The following is an 11913-nucleotide window of genomic DNA, read 5'->3' on the forward strand; positions in this document are numbered from 1 at the left end:
TGTTCATCCAACAAACTTCCCGACGCTTTTGAGTGAGCCTAATTAGGAAGTTAGTTACTCAGCGACGTTTTGGACCACACAAAAGTGGCAGCTTGAATTGTTGAAAAACAATGTCTGCTGCAGTTCGTTTTATTTTATGTATTTGCAAGTACTTCGCTGCTTTATTCTCAACATAATGAAAATGAAATTTATTATATTTCAAGAGACTACTACTGATGATCGAAAAATCTCGTAATTTCCGAGCATATTTTGATTCCTTCATTTTTTCGCTGTTTGGCCGACTCAAACTAGGCGAGTGGCAGAGGTTGAGCGTTGCTCCTTTTATGTTGCTCAATACTGTGTAAAATTTGGACCGACCAAAAAAGTTGAAAAGAACCACTAACTTTTCATAAAACCAATTTTGAAGTTTCTGATGAAAACACAAAAAAAAAAAACGTATAAAAAAAAATAAAAGGCAATGAATTTGACTTTTATGCAAATGTGGTGACTGGCGTACTGGCGGTGTACGCTTTGCGGTGCTGGGAGGTGATGTACGAAGCGAATCTGTACGCCCCCAATGGGCGACGCAGCGCACAAAAACAATGCGCGAAAAGTGCTTTATGGTTTTATGGCTCCATTTAAGAAGATATTAAATTCCCCGCCAAGTGTGGAAGCGCGCGCGTCCGCAGACGTCCAAACGGTGAAGCGTAAGAATATGTAAACTCAAACGCTCGGACAAATCTGTATATACATACATACATACATATGTGGTAGAAGCAGAGTTTGTAGGGCGGCAGGGCATTAAACCTCACCAACAACAATCCAAGCAATTACAACGACGCTAAACATGCGTTCTGGTGGCAGCAGTGGGCCCTATTTGCATAATCATCAGTGCTATTGTTGTTGTTGCCGCTTCGGACTGTTACGGTCACTCAGCCAGTCAGTCAGCGCGGCTGCAATAAGCTGCATGCCACAAGTGCTCGCAACTCAACTTACTTACGACTGACTTTGCTGTGCAGAGCGGCGGACGCCGGGCGCTGGTTCTTGCCACAAAGTCCAGTTATGTGCTGGCTTGGCTGGTTGTTTTGCACCATAAACCACCTGTCCCATTAAGCGTAGCTCAACAGCGCACCCACCATGTGGCGCTAATGGCCGTAGTGAAAAATTTCGCCTAATAGATTTGCCGTTTCGTAATGAAAAAGTAAACTTAAATAAAAATCCACTACTGCCGCAGCAACTCACTTCGTTCGTCCCTTTATTGTTTTTCACTCGTAATTAAAGTTTGTATATATATTTCGCTAAGCTTTTTGTGGCTCTTCGCACTCGACTTGGGCGCTGAGCGATTTCCAGGAGGCGAATAAGTGCGCAGCGGCGCATGTGTGTGTGTGTGTGTGGACGTCTGCGTGTATGTGTGTTTGTGTGTATGTGCGTGTCCATGAGTGTTTGGTTATTATGGCCAACACGCATTGGCAGTAGGCGCCAATTGACACAGAGCAGGTGGCGCATTGTGGGCACTTTTTGGCCGCGTTTTGTTTATTTTTTGTTCGCTCCGTGACGGGCAGCTATTTTTTGTTCGCTCCGTGACGGGCAGCAGCAAAGAATGTCGTAAAAGTAAAATACGAGTTCTTAAAATGTTGCAATAGTTTGTACATACAAACAAACATATGTGCACACATACATACTTGTCGACCGCGCGGAGAATAAACGCTGGAAGAGTTGTACACTCTTGTGTAAACAGCAATTAAAAAAAAAAAATGTGTTAGACAATTTTTGGTGAACGGGTTGAGTCACAGTCGATTTTAATTTTATTACTAGCAATGTGTATGAGTATACATGCATACATATGTATGTATGAATGTGTGCTACCCAAAATAGTAGATGTTTAGATTTTCTAGTCGATGGATTCATTTTTTCAGAAAATTTGGTAGAACTTAAAAAGCCAAAAAAAATCAGCAATTAGAAATTGATTCGATTAGCCAAATAAGTAACAGCTCGTACTATGTATGTATGTATGTATTCATTACTATACTGGTATCAAATTGTTGACCTACTGCCTTCAGAAAATTAGAATTATAAAAGAGGACCAAGTGTCCTTCTAATAACATTATTGAGAAAAATGTCTTAATGGATCAGAGCTGTCCAGTTGCATGTGACCCAAATCGCCGAAAACGAAACCAAGGAAACATTTTATCTCAGGTTTCGCAGATTTTTGATTATATCTGGGTCATACAACGTAAATATATATGGCTCATTCCATCTCAAATCACCCAGGCCGGGGGAAAGTGAATTTAAGTTTGCGATAAAACTCACAGGTGTTGTTCCTTGCGAATTTTTCGATTACTGAATTTTTTTCTTTTTGAGTACGAACATTTCTTTTTTCCGATTTTAACGATTTTAACGATTTTTTTTTTAAATTGCAGATATTCATCTACTGAATTGATCTAGTGAACTAAACGTCAGTAATTGTTTATTAATAATTAATTATTACTTATAAACAAAAAACAATTTTTTTTTTCAAACTGCCACATCTTTTTTTTTCTCAAACTTTTTTCTATTTTCAGTACGAGTAGCAATATGCTAAAACTCGTCGTTTTCGAGTTATGATTTTTTTTCTGAAAATGCACTTATATGATGCTAGCAGATTTTTGTGCCAGTTGAGGACGCAACAATTGTTGCCCATTATGATAAAGTTTCCTTGCTGGAAATTTTTTGAGGTTGCCCGATCAGAGCCAAAAGTTGTTTTCCAATTGGGCTCTAATTTTGGCCCAATTGGGGCCCAATTAGCGATTTGCCCAGTCTACCGAAGATTTCCCCAACCAGTGCTCACAATTTGCTCAAAGTGAACGTGCATACGCAATTAAAACGTTTTTATCGATAAAATCACACATACACACATCAAAATTCCCTACGAAAAAAAATATTTTTTAATTTTTTTCTTGAAAAATTTTCCACATACAAATTTTTTGATAAAAAAAAATTAGCTTTTGAAAATATCCCATCTCAAAAAAAATTGGAAAAAATCACAAATCTGAGTATTGCGCAATATTTAAGTAGGGCAACCTTTTTACAGCCAGTAAACAAATGCAAACATCCGCTTTCCTATAGCATATCCACCAAAAGGACAATGAACAATCTAGATTGATAGCTGAAGTGTTGGGTATTGCATTGGATACAGTTTGTTGAGTGTACTTTACTTTCATCACAGAGAAAAGGGGGGCGTAGAAATTTTTTTTTAATCAATATTGGATAAGAAGTGACACTATACACATGTGCACACACATATGTAATTACGCTTAACATGGCACTTGTGGACACAATTCCTATCGCTCGTGATGCAAGTAAAATAGTACAAACACACGATCATATAAAAAGTGTGGATCTTACAAAAAATCTGTCAAAAAGTCCATAAAAAATTCTGTCAAATGACAAAAACCCCAAAAATATTTAGAAATTCAAATCGAGCAAACAAAAGTGAAAGAATGTGAAAGGTAAAGTGTCAAATTGTCATAATTGTCAAATGTTTTAAGTAAATTCACTTGGAAAACAAACAACGCCATGAATGCGTTAAATGCTAAATTATTTAATTATATGCGCCATGCCAGTCTCGTTGACAAAAAACAAACAGCATCGACACAACTGCTCCCCGAATATCACGCCATCGACAGCGGACGTTAAGGTACTTATTGTTCGTAAATATAGTAAACATAGTGCATATGTACCCTGCAGAAAACCTGACTAGCTCAGAACTAGCGTAGAACTAACTCAATACCCAAGCAATGCTTACAACTGTCCAGTTTTACACGGCGATGCCATTGGCGGTGGCAATTGTCGCCCAGTGCATTACTTTGCAACTAGTTTTTAACCGGTTCCGTTTTGGACAGATTTTTTTGTAGGAAAAAGTTTTTAAGATTCGATTTTTGGATACTGTCTTCGTCTTTCTTATACAGATTCCATTTTTGACACATATTTTATTAAAAAAAAAAAACAAATATATTGTAAGCTGCACGCAACAAATTAAATCCATTAAATTTGAAAACTCACAACTGCCTCCACCGCGACCAACGATGCTTAAAGGTGAAATTAATCAAGAACGCAGTACGTATATTTAAACGCTGTCTGTATACGCAGAATTTTGTCGATTACTGGAGCCCTCAGTGTTGCCACTCATCAATGTCTTTTCATAAACTTACCTTTTCAACTACAATTTTTCGTGCTATAATAGATGCTAGCTAAATATAAACTACTTATTTTTCAACATAAAACCTTATTCAAGATTTGCATCCGTTTTGCACTAGTTCAGAGATAGTTCTGATATATGTATGTAGTTCGGAACTAGCGCTTTGTCAGACTGTCTCTAAATTTGACTGCAGGGTATATTTGCATGTATGTATGTATGTAAGCACATTAGACTGCGGCACGTAAATGGTTTGAAAAGTTAGGTACGGAGGATGTCAACGTCTTAAAACAACCAAAATCCAGTTTTCGTCATATATTTGTATTTGCGACCCGATTTTAAAATGTTATACAAATCGATGTAGAAGATCGTTGAGAAGATACGTTTCAAGTTCTATTTACCCGTCCAAACTCGATTTTACTTATGTATGTATTTATAATCAAATTAAAGAAAATTAAAAAGTAAAACATAGTATCTATATAGTTCTCAATAAAAGCGAAAAATTCTTATAAAATGGAAAAGAAAAATTTCTTAAATCAGTTTTCAGCACTCAAGAAAAAAATGCTCGTATACTCTTTATATATGTATTTCTTCGGGAAAATTTACTTCAAAGGCAAAGTACTTTTCAAGAAAAAGAAGCACCGAAAAATATTTTTTAGACTTTTCTTGTAAGCTCTTTACTACTAAGTTTAAGGGATGAATTTTCCTGAAATATTTACATATATATAGCTTTCAAAAATATTTTTTCTATGATGTGTCACTTTTTAAAACTGAGTAGTAATTAAAAAAATTTCCAGAACAAACCTCGTTATTGGCTATTTTCAGTAAGCGTGAAGAACAAAAAATATTAATCACGTCAAATTCTTACTGAAGTAAGTAAGCGCTTATATTTATTTTATTTTTTTTTGTATGCCGACCGATCCATTATAATGTTCATGTGTACACACATACATATGTACATAAGTGTAAGCAACGCTCGGTTGGAGCCCGTATGTGTTTTTAAAAGCGAATAATGTCAAAATTCTATTTTGACGACACAATTAGTCTCAAGAAGTAGGAAGGTGAATGTAGCGCCCGGACGCCGAAGGAAGGTGGGGGCGTCCGTAGTGTAAAGAACAGCAAAATCACTTGTCATCCTGCCTGTCAATCACATGCGATGTCGCCGTTAACGCCGCGTCTCTACCTCTGTCGCCATCGTCATTGTGGCTTGCACTAGAGGCAAAAGTCATTGTCGTAGCCGTTTTTCGGCGTCATCCACTAATGGATGTCGTTGTCGCATTTTCAATTATTTGGGGGGTATACTATACTTGTTTGCATACATACTTATGTGCATATGGATGTCAATATGTTTAAGACTCGTGAAAATGCCTACTTGAACATACATACATATTAGGGCGGGTCGAAAATTTAATGTTTCTCAAATCCTTTGGTAATAGTGAATTTGTATTGTATCATGAGGTCAACAACAAGCCTGCAAAATATTAATCGTTTGTTTTAATTGCAAGAGCCCACGCATCGACACCCAAGTGACACAAAGCACACTGGTCGAATAAGAGGGATTCTTGTTAAAAATTGAGGGTTCAGCAAAAAGCTTTAATGAATACGTTAGTGCGGGAAAAACATCGATATTGGACTTTGATTTAAAAGAGAGTGATATTTTGCATTATTGTGTTTATAAACAGAGCCATTTACATACAATGCTGAAAATTGATTAAAAGTCTTGGAATCTACATTCATAAACACATTTATATACATACATATACATTAGATGAAAGATTTTCATTGAAAACACACACATAAACACAGTCCTACAAAGAAGCCGGCGACTTAAAGATTTCAAGTTGTGTCAACACCAATAACCTAAAGAATTAATAATTTGAATTTAATAAGCTTTATTTATATATTAAAATTGTGCTCGTAGATTTTCACTTACTTATGTGATGGTTATAGAGAAAAACATCGAACATCGGAAAAAACATCGATGTTTGAAATAAATTCAAAAACATCGATGTATCGATATTACATCGATGTATCTTCCAGCACTAGAATACATATTATTAGGTAATGAATCTGTAAAGGCAAACGACAAAGTCAAATATCATGTCTGGCAGCCCTTTAATTTATGGTTACTCTCAAACTTATCTGTTTTTCAACCAAATTGTAATTGTTCTGCTGATAATGGCACTGGTTTTTAGTCAAAAGATGTAAAGAACAGCATTCGTATTTCTGGGGTGTATTTGCGTCGCTGCTCCCAAATATACTAATCAGTTTTTCATATTAGCTATACTTTGCGAATTTTTGCAAATTTGGGAACAATGAAAACACTGAACTAGCTCAAATTGGACAAGCACTAATTAGTTGACTTATTATTATGCATGCAATACAAAAAGTGCAATTAAATGAAGTTCACAGGATTTTTTTGTTCTTTTATTCTTTTTAAATAGTTTTGTTTTTACCTGCATGCTTTTCGTCATATTATTATCATAAATGAGTGGCAGTAAGTCTCGCTCTTCAGTTTGGTAATTATTACGTACGGATCGAGAAATATTTGTGAAGGTTATGGCGAAAAAAAGAGATGCATATCTGTCTTTTTACAACAAAACTTTCCCTTAAATTGTATAACTTCCAAATATAAGCAAACGATTACGGACAAGTGTGCCATGAATTGACTTGTTTCGTTCAAGTTGAATACAAAGCTAGATCTCCGGTCACTTTTTGACATAATGGAATCAACTTTCGTATAACGGTAAATTTAGAAACCGCGAATGAAATCATTCCCCTCCAATTTTCAAGAATACATAAATGGACTTAAAATGGGCGTTGCTCACCTAAATTTTATTTAGTAGTTAATATATGTACTTATGTATGTGATTGAAACTACTATTTACTAATCAAATTATCCCAATTTTGGACATCCGTATTTAATTTCATTGACCACTATTTTGAAAACTGACCGAATTGGCCTGACCAAGTCCATGATCCTTTAAATATTATATGATCATCCGGAAACCTAAAAATCTTTGAAATAAATCTCATCTAATTTTCTTCATTTGGTTACTAACTCATTTGGTTGAAAACTCATACGGGAAAGTCTTTGCTTTCGTAAGTTTTTCTAAATATCTCGAAAACTTGTAGTCTCATCGAAAAATGATTTATGAACGTGAGATATTAAATTTAATAAAGTTTCACTTGATATATCGTCTATAGTATGACAATTAACGCATTGCCCAGATATTACCAGCCAAATTTTGATTTTCCAAATTCATAAACTTTGAATTAATTGCGCGGGCTAAAGATATTTACACGTTATTTAAATTAATCTTTCGTGGTCAATTATTATTAGCTTAGACCTAAGACAACATAATATTACTATTACAGTACGATCGAATGCCTTTTATTTTCACCCATACAAAATTGACCCAGCCTAATACATAGTTACTACATACATACACGCATACTTACAGACAAGACCAAGAAAAGAACACAATAAAAAATTTAGAAATTGTAATAAGTAATTTACATTTGCGCATACGAGTATCAATGATAAGCGAAAATATTTTTAAAAATAAATCCGAATTCCGAAATGCCCCATATGTATGTATATGACTGTGAAATTAGATGGATGGTACAATCTCTGATATCTTTGGAGTAGAACAATTTAGTGGACATAGCTCCGTTTCTCCAAATATATGCCTCTATCATTTCATGCATACATACATACATATGTGTATGTGTGTATTTATGAACATACATATATGTACGAGTAAATATGTAGTTCAACATCCGGTGGTGAATAAATGATAATTTTTATAAGTACTTCATTCACATTTGTATTTTTAAAAATATTCGTATATATGTATGTACATATGTATGCATGTACACTAGGGTGGTCCAAAACAAGTTATGCTCTCACCCCCTAGGATTGTCCCATACCGAAAAAAATTACATCCCGGTTATATATATTTAGAGATCATCCGATCGAAAAAAAATTGATTTTCAAGAGCTGTAAACAATTTCTACGAAAACTTGTTTCCCATATAAAATACATGGAAAACTTCCAGCGCTCCTATATATATTTTGTATTTCAAAACTAGCAAATACCGGACGTGCTCACTGCGCCTTTAAAGTATTTTTGTGTGGTTTGATACCCGTATTTTAATACATATTTCATTTATTTCATCAATTAAATTAAATAACATTTTTTAAACAGGTGGCAAGCCTCAAAAATGTTTTCGGGAATAGACATTCCTAAGCCCCTTCAGTTTGATGCCCATAATGCATTATTTAATTTATCCTATCAATTAAATTTAATTAAAGTTTTCAAACATGTGGCAACCTGCATAAAAATACTTTCAACTGTAAGCCTTCTTAAACCCTTTTCTTTTGACAGCCATATTGCAATACTTAATACTTAATCTAATAAATTTATTTAAGCTGCAATTTTCAAACAGGTGGCAACTCTCTAATTTGTTTTTCTATATTTTAAGTCAGGCCTCTAGCAATGCACCGGCGGAAACTAAATTCGATTTCATACGTTAGCTTTCGAGTGATGCGCGTACAAACATACAAACAGACAGACAAAAATTCAAAAAATTTTTGATTTGGCTTATATTGCTCTAAAAAAAACCTTATTAAAATTCGTTAATATCTATAATGTAGACACATCGGCCTGTTACAATTGTATTATATCTACGTTTAGATAAAAAAGCAAGGGTAAAGTTTTTTTCGATATTTTCACATGCATTTTTGGACCACCCTAATGTGTAAACATATTGGCAAGTTCTCGTCCGTTATGATTTTGCGGCCATCGCAGGATCTGCAAATATTGACTCGCTTTGCAGGCGTTGTGGAAGGGGGTGGCGACGCGTCACGCATTCCCAACGGTCGAGCGGGGATACATTTTTAATCAAGGAAATGGTTTCCAATATTGATTGGTGATTAACATGCGAGAAATAGGTTTGCCGCCAGCCTGGACTAGGAAACTAGGAAACAAAACGGTCGCAATGGATTCGGTGAAGCGACACAAAGACAAAAGCGCAACCGGTGCAAACAGGACACGTACATACATACACACATACGTACACACGCAGAACACAGTGGCCTCAGAATCACAGTCAAGGCGTCATTATAATAACACATATGTATATGAATGTACGACGATATTGGGAACAGCAGGAAACGGAAGCGCACATGTACGTATGTATGTATAGAAAGTGGCGAAAAATCAAACAAAGATGAAAGTGGAACTGTTTGGGGTGACTGCTGACCAACTCGCCATCCAGAGTGGCAAAAATTCGAAAATCCAGCAAGAGTTTTACTTTAGAGTTAGTTAATATTTTTTTTTGCTACAGTAGAAGGATTGCTTATAATGCAGGAATGGTCTCGATCTTATGTTGAAGAGAGATGTGGAAGCGACCAAACTTTTTCATGAAGGTTAACACACGCATATAGAACAGGAAGGTCCACAGCTAATGTGCATATGCAGAGTGCCTTGGAATGTGGAAAAACAGACAATACGTTGCATATTGGCATTTACCAGGCAGTAGAGAAAATAACTATAGATAACTATTTGCAGTTGGACAGCAAACCTGAACAAAAAAAGGGATGCGATTTAGCGACCAGGGCAATACAAATGACAGAGTCAAAATAGCTAGAAGCAAGCTCGATACCACGCTCTGCGATATGAATAGAAGGGCCAATGTCTAACAAAAGGATGGTGCGGCAAGACCGAAACCTTAATCACTTCTTTCACCAGAAGAAAAAGGAATCCTTAGATGGTAACACATAGGGTCGTAGCTTGAGCTTCAAGAACCACCCTGGCCACGATGAAACATTCACTCACTTCAAATACTTCTTTCAAGGTTTGCTTTAGCTAATAGCTTTATCTTAGGACGAGTGGTATTTGTCCGATTTAAAAAATTTGTATGTTAGTACTTTAGGAGACTAAGCGCAATGTGTGTACCACATTTGGTCAAGATCTGTGAAGTACTCTTTGAGATACACATACATATGTAATGTGTTTAACATATTCCTAAAGATTCATGTAACATTTTTTTTTTTGCTAAATATCCATTGTGTGTATCCATTTTAAGTAAATATTGATGAATTCCTTGTCCACCTGCTCAAAAAACTGAAAGTCCTGTACATACACACTTATAAATTCAAGGCCATTTTTCTACTTAAATTACTTCACTTTGACGATTTTTATCCGACTTCCATGAATAAAGTATCGGTGAATATAATAGATTGGCGCTTACACAATATGTACTTATGTTGGTGTTTGTCCGAGCTTCTCCTCCGATTTGTGGCGTACGCCTTGATGTTATCACACAAAGGGGAGGGTCTAGAGTTTTACGCCGACCCAAAGCGGCGATTGTATTTTTATGAGAAGCTGTTTTTCATGGCTGAAATACACTCGGAGGTTTGCCATTGCCTGCCGAGGGGCGACCGCCGTTAAGAAAAAACCTTTTGGGTTTGAACCCAAAGTACCGATTTATTTGAACATAAACGTACTTTTAGATAAATATTATGTATGTACAGTGTAATTCATTTATAATGGACTCGTTTAAGATGGAAACTAAGTTATTACGGACCTATTTGCCAAGTCCCAGTTCAAATATATGAAAAAAACTCGGTTAAAATAGACTCGGCCAGTGGTGTAGCCAGAGGGGAAATGGTGGGAAAGATCCCCTTCCTTTTTTCGTTTGTTTATTTAATATTTATTATTTTCTTATAAAAGTATACTTCTCTATCTAACAAAACCCATATACATAAATTTATATTTCAAACTTTGTGCAAAAATTATAAAATTTCTGCAAACTTGCTTCTAAATTTTAATCAGATTTAAAGAATTTTTTTGAGTATGCAGTCTAATAGCCCAATAAATTTTAGTAGAATTAAGTGCAAGTTTGAAGTTTCTAAAAAATCGCGTTGATTTTTGATAATTTTTATTCTGAATGTATTACGCAAAAAAATTGTCGAACATACTTTTTATGGAAGAAAATGCGTTAAAAAATTGCCAAAAATCCACTCGATTTTTTAGTAACATAAAACTTGCACTTTACTGTACCAAAATTTAATGGGCTATAAAATTGCATACTCAACAAATTTCTAAAAAATCTGATTAAAAAGTTGCAAGTTTGGAGATTTTTTTTAATTTTAGCACAAAGTTTGAAATATGAATTTATATGTTTTTTGTTAGAAAATGGGCTATACTTTTATAAAAAATAATAAATAAACAAAAGAAAAATAGGAAAAATTTGTTAAAATGTCGTGTTACTATTTATTTTCCTCTACTGTATGTAGTAAGTTTTTTTCAACCCCCCCTCTCCCCCTTCGCGAAATCCTGGCTACGCCACTGGACTCGGCTATAACGGACTCCGCCTATAATGGACAAAAATATCAGTTTTTGATATCAGTTTCTGTCCATTATAACCGGAGCTGCCAAGGCCAAATTAAAAAAAAAAAAAACTGTAATTCCCTGAATTCAGTAAAGAGAGTCAACCGTCTCTGCTACAGAAAATGTCTATATACTTAAACAAAGTTCATTGGTTTACTGAAATCTGTCAACAAAGGCAATCAGCTTCTGCTGTAGATTGTAAGTGACGATTGGTTTTTGATCTGTATTTTGTTCACTTTAAGAGAAATGTCGGAACGGAAAAACGGACATTTACCATGCATGAAAAGTATACAATTTTGTATTTATACATTTACATTATTTCTTTATTACTTAAAAATATTATATTCTGATAAAATCTACA

General features: G+C 35.1%; 1 protein-coding gene across 1 annotated transcript in view; it reads right to left on the reverse strand.

Moving 5' to 3' along the window:
• Nucleotides 1–11913, reverse strand: part of LOC118734392 — a 64626-nt gene that overhangs the window by 30339 nt on the left and 22374 nt on the right. The window lies entirely within an intron of this gene.

The sequence above is a fragment of the Rhagoletis pomonella genome, unplaced genomic scaffold (genome assembly GCF_013731165.1).
Source record: "Rhagoletis pomonella isolate Grant_MI unplaced genomic scaffold, Rhpom_1.0 Rhpom_scaffold_00002, whole genome shotgun sequence".
NCBI lineage: Eukaryota > Metazoa > Arthropoda > Insecta > Diptera > Tephritidae > Rhagoletis > Rhagoletis pomonella.